The following is a 13,073-nucleotide window of genomic DNA, read 5'->3' as shown; positions in this document are numbered from 1 at the left end:
GGAGCACATCTTATATACAGCTCTGTATAGCACTAACACCGAGGGAACAGCAAGCGTGCCACCGTGCTGAGAAGGGAGGGAGCACATCTATATATACAGCTCTGTATAGCACTAACCGAGGGGAACAGCAAGCGTGCCACCGTGCTGAGAAGGGAGGGAGCACATCTTATATACAGCTCTGTATAGCACTAACACCGAGGGGAACAGCAAGCGTGCCACCGTGCTGAGAAGGGAGGGAGCACATCTTATATACAGCTCTGTATAGCACTAACACCGAGGGGAACAGCAAGCGTGCCACCGTGCTGAGAAGGGAGGGAGCACATCTTATATACAGCTCTGTATAGCACTAACACCGAGGGGAACAGCAAGCGTGCCACCGTGCTGAGAAGGGAGGGAGCACATCTTATATACAGCTCTGTATAGCACTAACACCGGGGGAACAGCAAGCGTGCCACCGTGCTGAGAAGGGAGGGAGCACATCTTATATACAGCTCTGTATAGCACTAACACCGAGGGGAACAGCAAGCGTGCCACCGTGCTGAGAAGGGAGGGAGCACATCTTATATACAGCTCTGTATAGCACTAACACCGAGGGGAACAGCAAGCGTGCCACCGTGCTGAGAAGGGAGGGAGCACATCTTATATACAGCTCTGTATAGCACTAACACCGGGGGGAACAGCAAGCGTGCCACCGTGCTGAGAAGGGAGGGAGCACATCTTATATACAGCTCTGTATAGCACTAACACCGGGGGAACAGCAAGCGTGCCACCGTGCTGAGAAGGGAGGGAGCACATCTTATATACAGCTCTGTATAGCACTAACACCGAGGGGAACAGCAAGCGTGCCACCGTGCTGAGAAGGGAGGGAGCACATCTTATATACAGCTCTGTATAGCACTAACACCGAGGGGAACAGCAAGCGTGCCACCGTGCTGAGAAGGGAGGGAGCACATCTTATATACAGCTCTGTATAGCACTAACACCGAGGGGAACAGCAAGCGTGCCACCGTGCTGAGAAGGGAGGGAGCACATCTTATATACAGCTCTGTATAGCACTAACACCGAGGGGAACAGCAAGCGTGCCACCGTGCTGAGAAGGGAGGGAGCACATCTTATATACAGCTCTGTATAGCACTAACACCGGGGGGAACAGCAAGCGTGCCACCGTGCTGAGAAGGGAGGGAGCACATCTTATATACAGCTCTGTATAGCACTAACACCGAGGGGAACAGCAAGCGTGCCACCGTGCTGAGAAGGGAGGGAGCACATCTTATATACAGCTCTGTATAGCACTAACACCGAGGGGAACAGCAAGCGTGCCACCGTGCTGAGAAGGGAGGGAGCACATCTTATATACAGCTCTGTATAGCACTAACACCGAGGGGAACAGCAAGCGTGCCACCGTGCTGAGAAGGGAGGGAGCACATCTTATATACAGCTCTGTATAGCACTAACACCGAGGGGAACAGCAAGCGTGCCACCGTGCTGAGAAGGGAGGGAGCACATCTTATATACAGCTCTGTATAGCACTAACACCGAGGGGAACAGCAAGCGTGCCACCGTGCTGAGAAGGGAGGGAGCACATCTTATATACAGCTCTGTATAGCACTAACACCGAGGGGAACAGCAAGCGTGCCACCGTGCTGAGAAGGGAGGGAGCACATCTTATATACAGCTCTGTATAGCACTAACACCGAGGGGAACAGCAAGCGTGCCACGTGCTGAGAAGGGAGGGAGCACATCTTATATACAGCTCTGTATAGCACTAACACCGAGGGGAACAGCAAGCGTGCCACCGTGCTGAGAAGGGAGGGAGCACATCTTATATACAGCTCTGTATAGCACTAACACCGAGGGGAACAGCAAGCGTGCCACCGTGCTGAGAAGGGAGGGAGCACATCTTATATACAGCTCTGTATAGCACTAACACCGGGGGAACAGCAAGCGTGCCACCGTGCTGAGAAGGGAGGAGCACATCTTATATACAGCTCTGTATAGCACTAACACCGAGGGGAACAGCAAGCGTGCCACCGTGCTGAGAAGGGAGGGAGCACATCTTATATACAGCTCTGTATAGCACTAACACCGGGGGGAACAGCAAGCGTGCCACCGTGCTGAGAAGGGAGGGAGCACATCTTATATACAGCTCTGTATAGCACTAACACCGAGGGGAACAGCAAGCGTGCCACCGTGCTGAGAAGGGAGGGAGCACATCTTATATACAGCTCTGTATAGCACTAACACCGAGGGGAACAGCAAGCGTGCCACCGTGCTGAGAAGGGAGGGAGCACATCTTATATACAGCTCTGTATAGCACTAACACCGGGGGAACAGCAAGCGTGCCACCGTGCTGAGAAGGGAGGGAGCACATCTTATATACAGCTCTGTATAGCACTAACACCGAGGGGAACAGCAAGCGTGCCACCGTGCTGAGAAGGGAGGGAGCACATCTTATATACAGCTCTGTATAGCACTAACACCGAGGGGAACAGCAAGCGTGCCACCGTGCTGAGAAGGGAGGGAGCACATCTTATATACAGCTCTGTATAGCACTAACACCGAGGGGAACAGCAAGCGTGCCACCGTGCTGAGAAGGGAGGGAGCACATCTTATATACAGCTCTGTATAGCACTAACACCGAGGGAACAGCAAGCGTGCCACCGTGCTGAGAAGGGAGGGAGCACATCTTATATACAGCTCTGTATAGCACTAACACCGAGGGGAACAGCAAGCGTGCCACCGTGCTGAGAAGGGAGGGAGCACATCTTATATACAGCTCTGTATAGCACTAACACCGGGGGGAACAGCAAGCGTGCCACCGTGCTGAGAAGGGAGGGAGCACATCTTATATACAGCTCTGTATAGCACTAACACCGAGGGGAACAGCAAGCGTGCCACCGTGCTGAGAAGGGAGGGAGCACATCTTATATACAGCTCTGTATAGCACTAACACCGAGGGGAACAGCAAGCGTGCCACCGTGCTGAGAAGGGAGGGAGCACATCTTATATACAGCTCTGTATAGCACTAACACCGAGGGGAACAGCAAGCGTGCCACCGTGCTGAGAAGGGAGGGAGCACATCTTATATACAGCTCTGTATAGCACTAACACCGAGGGGAACAGCAAGCGTGCCACCGTGCTGAGAAGGGAGGGAGCACATCTTATATACAGCTCTGTATAGCACTAACACCGAGGGGAACAGCAAGCGTGCCACCGTGCTGAGAAGGGAGGGAGCACATCTTATATACAGCTCTGTATAGCACTAACACCGAGGGGAACAGCAAGCGTGCCACCGTGCTGAGAAGGAGGGAGCACATCTTATATACAGCTCTGTATAGCACTAACACCGAGGGGAACAGCAAGCGTGCCACCGTGCTGAGAAGGGAGGGAGCACATCTTATATACAGCTCTGTATAGCACTAACACCGAGGGGAACAGCAAGCGTGCCACCGTGCTGAGAAGGGAGGGAGCACATCTTATATACAGCTCTGTATAGCACTAACACCGAGGGGAACAGCAAGCGTGCCACCGTGCTGAGAAGGGAGGGAGCACATCTTATATACAGCTCTGTATAGCACTAACACCGGGGGAACAGCAAGCGTGCCACCGTGCTGAGAAGGGAGGGAGCACATCTTATATACAGCTCTGTATAGCACTAACACCGAGGGGAACAGCAAGCGTGCCACCGTGCTGAGAAGGGAGGGAGCACATCTTATATACAGCTCTGTATAGCACTAACACCGGGGGGAACAGCAAGCGTGCCACCGTGCTGAGAAGGGAGGGAGCACATCTTATATACAGCTCTGTATAGCACTAACACCGGGGGAACAGCAAGCGTGCCACCGTGCTGAGAAGGGAGGGAGCACATCTTATATACAGCTCTGTATAGCACTAACACCGAGGGGAACAGCAAGCGTGCCACCGTGCTGAGAAGGGAGGGAGCACATCTTATATACAGCTCTGTATAGCACTAACACCGAGGGGAACAGCAAGCGTGCCACCGTGCTGAGAAGGGAGGGAGCACATCTTATATACAGCTCTGTATAGCACTAACACCGAGGGGAACAGCAAGCGTGCCACCGTGCTGAGAAGGGAGGGAGCACATCTTATATACAGCTCTGTATAGCACTAACACCGAGGGGAACAGCAAGCGTGCCACCGTGCTGAGAAGGGAGGGAGCACATCTTATATACAGCTCTGTATAGCACTAACACCGAGGGGAACAGCAAGCGTGCCACCGTGCTGAGAAGGGAGGGAGCACATCTTATATACAGCTCTGTATAGCACTAACACCGAGGGGAACAGCAAGCGTGCCACCGTGCTGAGAAGGGAGGGAGCACATCTTATATACAGCTCTGTATAGCACTAACACCGAGGGGAACAGCAAGCGTGCCACCGTGCTGAGAAGGGAGGGAGCACATCTTATATACAGCTCTGTATAGCACTAACACCGAGGGGAACAGCAAGCGTGCCACCGTGCTGAGAAGGGAGGGAGCACATCTTATATACAGCTCTGTATAGCACTAACACCGAGGGGAACAGCAAGCGTGCCACCGTGCTGAGAAGGGAGGGAGCACATCTTATATACAGCTCTGTATAGCACTAACACCGAGGGGAACAGCAAGCGTGCCACCGTGCTGAGAAGGGAGGGAGCACATCTTATATACAGCTCTGTATAGCACTAACACCGAGGGGAACAGCAAGCGTGCCACCGTGCTGAGAAGGGAGGGAGCACATCTTATATACAGCTCTGTATAGCACTAACACCGAGGGGAACAGCAAGCGTGCCACCGTGCTGAGAAGGGAGGGAGCACATCTTATATACAGCTCTGTATAGCACTAACACCGAGGGGAACAGCAAGCGTGCCACCGTGCTGAGAAGGGAGGGAGCACATCTTATATACAGCTCTGTATAGCACTAACACCGAGGGGAACAGCAAGCGTGCCACCGTGCTGAGAAGGGAGGGAGCACATCTTATATACAGCTCTGTATAGCACTAACACCGGGGGAACAGCAAGCGTGCCACCGTGCTGAGAAGGGAGGGAGCACATCTTATATACAGCTCTGTATAGCACTAACACCGAGGGGAACAGCAAGCGTGCCACCGTGCTGAGAAGGGAGGGAGCACATCTTATATACAGCTCTGTATAGCACTAACACCGAGGGGAACAGCAAGCGTGCCACCGTGCTGAGAAGGGAGGGAGCACATCTTATATACAGCTCTGTATAGCACTAACACCGAGGGGAACAGCAAGCGTGCCACCGTGCTGAGAAGGGAGGGAGCACATCTTATATACAGCTCTGTATAGCACTAACACCGGGGGGAACAGCAAGCGTGCCACCGTGCTGAGAAGGGAGGGAGCACATCTTATATACAGCTCTGTATAGCACTAACACCGGGGGGAACAGCAAGCGTGCCACCGTGCTGAGAAGGGAGGGAGCACATCTTATATACAGCTCTGTATAGCACTAACACCGAGGGGAACAGCAAGCGTGCCACCGTGCTGAGAAGGGAGGGAGCACATCTTATATACAGCTCTGTATAGCACTAACACCGGGGGAACAGCAAGCGTGCCACCGTGCTGAGAAGGGAGGGAGCACATCTTATATACAGCTCTGTATAGCACTAACACCGGGGGAACAGCAAGCGTGCCACCGTGCTGAGAAGGGAGGGAGCACATCTTATATACAGCTCTGTATAGCACTAACACCGAGGGGAACAGCAAGCGTGCCACCGTGCTGAGAAGGGAGGGAGCACATCTTATATACAGCTCTGTATAGCACTAACACCGAGGGGAACAGCAAGCGTGCCACCGTGCTGAGAAGGGAGGGAGCACATCTTATATACAGCTCTGTATAGCACTAACACCGGGGGAACAGCAAGCGTGCCACCGTGCTGAGAAGGGAGGGAGCACATCTTATATACAGCTCTGTATAGCACTAACACCGGGGGGAACAGCAAGCGTGCCACCGTGCTGAGAAGGGAGGGAGCACATCTTATATACAGCTCTGTATAGCACTAACACCGGGGGAACAGCAAGCGTGCCACCGTGCTGAGAAGGGAGGGAGCACATCTTATATACAGCTCTGTATAGCACTAACACCGGGGGAACAGCAAGCGTGCCACCGTGCTGAGAAGGGAGGGAGCACATCTTATATACAGCTCTGTATAGCACTAACACCGGGGGGAACAGCAAGCGTGCCACCGTGCTGAGAAGGGAGGGAGCACATCTTATATACAGCTCTGTATAGCACTAACACCGAGGGGAACAGCAAGCGTGCCACCGTGCTGAGAAGGGAGGGAGCACATCTTATATACAGCTCTGTATAGCACTAACACCGAGGGGAACAGCAAGCGTGCCACCGTGCTGAGAAGGGAGGGAGCACATCTTATATACAGCTCTGTATAGCACTAACACCGGGGGGAACAGCAAGCGTGCCACCGTGCTGAGAAGGGAGGGAGCACATCTTATATACAGCTCTGTATAGCACTAACACCGGGGGGAACAGCAAGCGTGCCACCGTGCTGAGAAGGGAGGGAGCACATCTTATATACAGCTCTGTATAGCACTAACACCGGGGGGAACAGCAAGCGTGCCACCGTGCTGAGAAGGGAGGGAGCACATCTTATATACAGCTCTGTATAGCACTAACACCGAGGGGAACAGCAAGCGTGCCACCGTGCTGAGAAGGGAGGGAGCACATCTTATATACAGCTCTGTATAGCACTAACACCGGGGGGAACAGCAAGCGTGCCACCGTGCTGAGAAGGGAGGGAGCACATCTTATATACAGCTCTGTATAGCACTAACACCGAGGGGAACAGCAAGCGTGCCACCGTGCTGAGAAGGGAGGGAGCACATCTTATATACAGCTCTGTATAGCACTAACACCGGGGGAACAGCAAGCGTGCCACCGTGCTGAGAAGGGAGGGAGCACATCTTATATACAGCTCTGTATAGCACTAACACCGAGGGGAACAGCAAGCGTGCCACCGTGCTGAGAAGGGAGGGAGCACATCTTATATACAGCTCTGTATAGCACTAACACCGGGGGGAACAGCAAGCGTGCCACCGTGCTGAGAAGGGAGGGAGCACATCTTATATACAGCTCTGTATAGCACTAACACCGAGGGGAACAGCAAGCGTGCCACCGTGCTGAGAAGGGAGGGAGCACATCTTATATACAGCTCTGTATAGCACTAACACCGGGGGGAACAGCAAGCGTGCCACCGTGCTGAGAAGGGAGGGAGCACATCTTATATACAGCTCTGTATAGCACTAACACCGGGGGAACAGCAAGCGTGCCACCGTGCTGAGAAGGGAGGGAGCACATCTTATATACAGCTCTGTATAGCACTAACACCGGGGGGAACAGCAAGCGTGCCACCGTGCTGAGAAGGGAGGGAGCACATCTTATATACAGCTCTGTATAGCACTAACACCGGGGGAACAGCAAGCGTGCCACCGTGCTGAGAAGGGAGGGAGCACATCTTATATACAGCTCTGTATAGCACTAACACCGAGGGGGAACAGCAAGCGTGCCACCGTGCTGAGAAGGGAGGGAGCACATCTTATATACAGCTCTGTATAGCACTAACACCGAGGGAACAGCAAGCGTGCCACCGTGCTGAGAAGGGAGGGAGCACATCTTATATACAGCTCTGTATAGCACTAACACCGGGGGGAACAGCAAGCGTGCCACCGTGCTGAGAAGGGAGGGAGCACATCTTATATACAGCTCTGTATAGCACTAACACCGAGGGGAACAGCAAGCGTGCCACCGTGCTGAGAAGGGAGGGAGCACATCTTATATACAGCTCTGTATAGCACTAACACCGGGGGGAACAGCAAGCGTGCCACCGTGCTGAGAAGGGAGGGAGCACATCTTATATACAGCTCTGTATAGCACTAACACCGAGGGGAACAGCAAGCGTGCCACCGTGCTGAGAAGGGAGGGAGCACATCTTATATACAGCTCTGTATAGCACTACAGCAAGCGTGCCACCGTGCTGAGAAGGGAGGGAGCACATCTTATATACAGCTCTGTATAGCACTAACACCGAGGGGAACAGCAAGCGTGCCACCGTGCTGAGAAGGGAGGGAGCACATCTTATATACAGCTCTGTATAGCACTAACACCGGGGGAACAGCAAGCGTGCCACCGTGCTGAGAAGGGAGGGAGCACATCTTATATACAGCTCTGTATAGCACTAACACCGGGGGGAACAGCAAGCGTGCCACCGTGCTGAGAAGGGAGGGAGCACATCTTATATACAGCTCTGTATAGCACTAACACCGAGGGGAACAGCAAGCGTGCCACCGTGCTGAGAAGGGAGGGAGCACATCTTATATACAGCTCTGTATAGCACTAACACCGAGGGGAACAGCAAGCGTGCCACCGTGCTGAGAAGGGAGGGAGCACATCTTATATACAGCTCTGTATAGCACTAACACCGAGGGGGAACAGCAAGCGTGCCACCGTGCTGAGAAGGGAGGGAGCACATCTTATATACAGCTCTGTATAGCACTAACACCGAGGGGAACAGCAAGCGTGCCACCGTGCTGAGAAGGGAGGGAGCACATCTTATATACAGCTCTGTATAGCACTAACACCGGGGGGAACAGCAAGCGTGCCACCGTGCTGAGAAGGGAGGGAGCACATCTTATATACAGCTCTGTATAGCACTAACACCGAGGGGAACAGCAAGCGTGCCACCGTGCTGAGAAGGGAGGGAGCACATCTTATATACAGCTCTGTATAGCACTAACACCGGGGGGAACAGCAAGCGTGCCACCGTGCTGAGAAGGGAGGGAGCACATCTTATATACAGCTCTGTATAGCACTAACACCGGGGGAACAGCAAGCGTGCCACCGTGCTGAGAAGGGAGGGAGCACATCTTATATACAGCTCTGTATAGCACTAACACCGGGGGGAACAGCAAGCGTGCCACCGTGCTGAGAAGGGAGGGAGCACATCTTATATACAGCTCTGTATAGCACTAACACCGAGGGGAACAGCAAGCGTGCCACCGTGCTGAGAAGGGAGGGAGCACATCTTATATACAGCTCTGTATAGCACTAACACCGGGGGAACAGCAAGCGTGCCACCGTGCTGAGAAGGGAGGGAGCACATCTTATATACAGCTCTGTATAGCACTAACACCGAGGGGAACAGCAAGCGTGCCACCGTGCTGAGAAGGGAGGGAGCACATCTTATATACAGCTCTGTATAGCACTAACACCGGGGGGAACAGCAAGCGTGCCACCGTGCTGAGAAGGGAGGGAGCACATCTTATATACAGCTCTGTATAGCACTAACACCGGGGGGAACAGCAAGCGTGCCACCGTGCTGAGAAGGGAGGGAGCACATCTTATATACAGCTCTGTATAGCACTAACACCGAGGGGAACAGCAAGCGTGCCACCGTGCTGAGAAGGGAGGGAGCACATCTTATATACAGCTCTGTATAGCACTAACACCGAGGGGAACAGCAAGCGTGCCACCGTGCTGAGAAGGGAGGGAGCACATCTTATATACAGCTCTGTATAGCACTAACACCGAGGGGGAACAGCAAGCGTGCCACCGTGCTGAGAAGGGAGGGAGCACATCTTATATACAGCTCTGTATAGCACTAACACCGGGGGGAACAGCAAGCGTGCCACCGTGCTGAGAAGGGAGGGAGCACATCTTATATACAGCTCTGTATAGCACTAACACCGAGGGGAACAGCAAGCGTGCCACCGTGCTGAGAAGGGAGGGAGCACATCTTATATACAGCTCTGTATAGCACTAACACCGAGGGGAACAGCAAGCGTGCACCGTGCTGAGAAGGGAGGGAGCACATCTTATATACAGCTCTGTATAGCACTAACACCGAGGGGAACAGCAAGCGTGCCACCGTGCTGAGAAGGGAGGGAGCACATCTTATATACAGCTCTGTATAGCACTAACACCGAGGGGAACAGCAAGCGTGCCACCGTGCTGAGAAGGGAGGGAGCACATCTTATATACAGCTCTGTATAGCACTAACACCGGGGGAACAGCAAGCGTGCCACCGTGCTGAGAAGGGAGGGAGCACATCTTATATACAGCTCTGTATAGCACTAACACCGGGGGGAACAGCAAGCGTGCCACCGTGCTGAGAAGGGAGGGAGCACATCTTATATACAGCTCTGTATAGCACTAACACCGAGGGGAACAGCAAGCGTGCCACCGTGCTGAGAAGGGAGGGAGCACATCTTATATACAGCTCTGTATAGCACTAACACCGAGGGGAACAGCAAGCGTGCCACCGTGCTGAGAAGGGAGGGAGCACATCTTATATACAGCTCTGTATAGCACTAACACCGGGGGAACAGCAAGCGTGCCACCGTGCTGAGAAGGGAGGGAGCACATCTTATATACAGCTCTGTATAGCACTAACACCGGGGGGAACAGCAAGCGTGCCACCGTGCTGAGAAGGGAGGGAGCACATCTTATATACAGCTCTGTATAGCACTAACACCGAGGGGAACAGCAAGCGTGCCACCGTGCTGAGAAGGGAGGGAGCACATCTTATATACAGCTCTGTATAGCACTAACACCGAGGGGAACAGCAAGCGTGCCACCGTGCTGAGAAGGGAGGGAGCACATCTTATATACAGCTCTGTATAGCACTAACACCGAGGGGAACAGCAAGCGTGCCACCGTGCTGAGAAGGGAGGGACGTGCTGAGAAGGGAGGGAGCACATCTTATATACAGCTCTGTATAGCACTAACACCGGGGGAACAGCAAGCGTGCCACCGTGCTGAGAAGGGAGGGAGCACATCTTATATACAGCTCTGTATAGCACTAACACCGAGGGGAACAGCAAGCGTGCCACCGTGCTGAGAAGGGAGGGAGCACATCTTATATACAGCTCTGTATAGCACTAACACCGAGGGGAACAGCAAGCGTGCCACCGTGCTGAGAAGGGAGGGAGCACATCTTATATACAGCTCTGTATAGCACTAACACCGAGGGGAACAGCAAGCGTGCCACCGTGCTGAGAAGGGAGGGAGCACATCTTATATACAGCTCTGTATAGCACTAACACCGAGGGGAACAGCAAGCGTGCCACCGTGCTGAGAAGGGAGGGAGCACATCTTATATACAGCTCTGTATAGCACTAACACCGAGGGGAACAGCAAGCGTGCCACCGTGCTGAGAAGGGAGGGAGCACATCTTATATACAGCTCTGTATAGCACTAACACCGAGGGGAACAGCAAGCGTGCCACCGTGCTGAGAAGGGAGGGAGCACATCTTATATACAGCTCTGTATAGCACTAACACCGAGGGGGAACAGCAAGCGTGCCACCGTGCTGAGAAGGGAGGGAGCACATCTTATATACAGCTCTGTATAGCACTAACACCGAGGGGAACAGCAAGCGTGCCACCGTGCTGAGAAGGGAGGGAGCACATCTTATATACAGCTCTGTATAGCACTAACACCGAGGGGAACAGCAAGCGTGCCACCGTGCTGAGAAGGGAGGGAGCACATCTTATATACAGCTCTGTATAGCACTAACACCGAGGGGAACAGCAAGCGTGCCACCGTGCTGAGAAGGGAGGGAGCACATCTTATATACAGCTCTGTATAGCACTAACACCGAGGGGAACAGCAAGCGTGCCACCGTGCTGAGAAGGGAGGGAGCACATCTTATATACAGCTCTGTATAGCACTAACACCGAGGGGAACAGCAAGCGTGCCACCGTGCTGAGAAGGGAGGGAGCACATCTTATATACAGCTCTGTATAGCACTAACACCGGGGGGAACAGCAAGCGTGCCACCGTGCTGAGAAGGGAGGGAGCACATCTTATATACAGCTCTGTATAGCACTAACACCGAGGGGAACAGCAAGCGTGCCACCGTGCTGAGAAGGGAGGGAGCACATCTTATATACAGCTCTGTATAGCACTAACACCGAGGGGAACAGCAAGCGTGCCACCGTGCTGAGAAGGGAGGGAGCACATCTTATATACAGCTCTGTATAGCACTAACACCGAGGGGGAACAGCAAGCGTGCCACCGTGCTGAGAAGGGAGGGAGCACATCTTATATACAGCTCTGTATAGCACTAACACCGAGGGGAACAGCAAGCGTGCCACCGTGCTGAGAAGGGAGGGAGCACATCTTATATACAGCTCTGTATAGCACTAACACCGGGGAACAGGGGGAACAGCAAGCGTGCCACCGTGCTGAGAAGGGAGGGAGCACATCTTATATACAGCTCTGTATAGCACTAACACCGAGGGGAACAGCAAGCGTGCCACCGTGCTGAGAAGGGAGGGAGCACATCTTATATACAGCTCTGTATAGCACTAACACCGGGGGGAACAGCAAGCGTGCCACCGTGCTGAGAAGGGAGGGAGCACATCTTATATACAGCTCTGTATAGCACTAACACCGAGGGGAACAGCAAGCGTGCCACCGTGCTGAGAAGGGAGGGAGCACATCTTATATACAGCTCTGTATAGCACTAACACCGAGGGGAACAGCAAGCGTGCCACCGTGCTGAGAAGGGAGGGAGCACATCTTATATACAGCTCTGTATAGCACTAACACCGAGGGGAACAGCAAGCGTGCCACCGTGCTGAGAAGGGAGGGAGCACATCTTATATACAGCTCTGTATAGCACTAACACCGGGGGGAACAGCAAGCGTGCCACCGTGCTGAGAAGGGAGGGAGCACATCTTATATACAGCTCTGTATAGCACTAACACCGAGGGGAACAGCAAGCGTGCCACCGTGCTGAGAAGGGAGGGAGCACATCTTATATACAGCTCTGTATAGCACTAACACCGAGGGGAACAGCAAGCGTGCCACCGTGCTGAGAAGGGAGGGAGCACATCTTATATACAGCTCTGTATAGCACTAACACCGAGGGGAACAGCAAGCGTGCCACCGTGCTGAGAAGGGAGGGAGCACATCTTATATACAGCTCTGTATAGCACTAACACCGAGGGGAACAGCAAGCGTGCCACCGTGCTGAGAAGGGAGGGAGCACATCTTATATACAGCTCTGTATAGCACTAACACCGAGGGGGAA

At 53.5% G+C, this 13,073-nt stretch overlaps 1 protein-coding gene across 1 annotated transcript in view; it reads right to left on the bottom strand.

Moving 5' to 3' along the window:
* LOC142473221 (DNA topoisomerase 2-alpha-like) overlaps positions 1–13,073 on the bottom strand; it is a 40,071-nt gene that overhangs the window by 1,067 nt on the left and 25,931 nt on the right.

Source organism: Ascaphus truei, chromosome 23 (assembly GCF_040206685.1).
Source record: "Ascaphus truei isolate aAscTru1 chromosome 23, aAscTru1.hap1, whole genome shotgun sequence".
Classification (NCBI taxonomy): Eukaryota; Metazoa; Chordata; class Amphibia; order Anura; family Ascaphidae; genus Ascaphus; species Ascaphus truei.
Note: the sequence above shows the minus strand (reverse complement) of the source record. Positions and strands in the feature narration are given on the sequence as shown.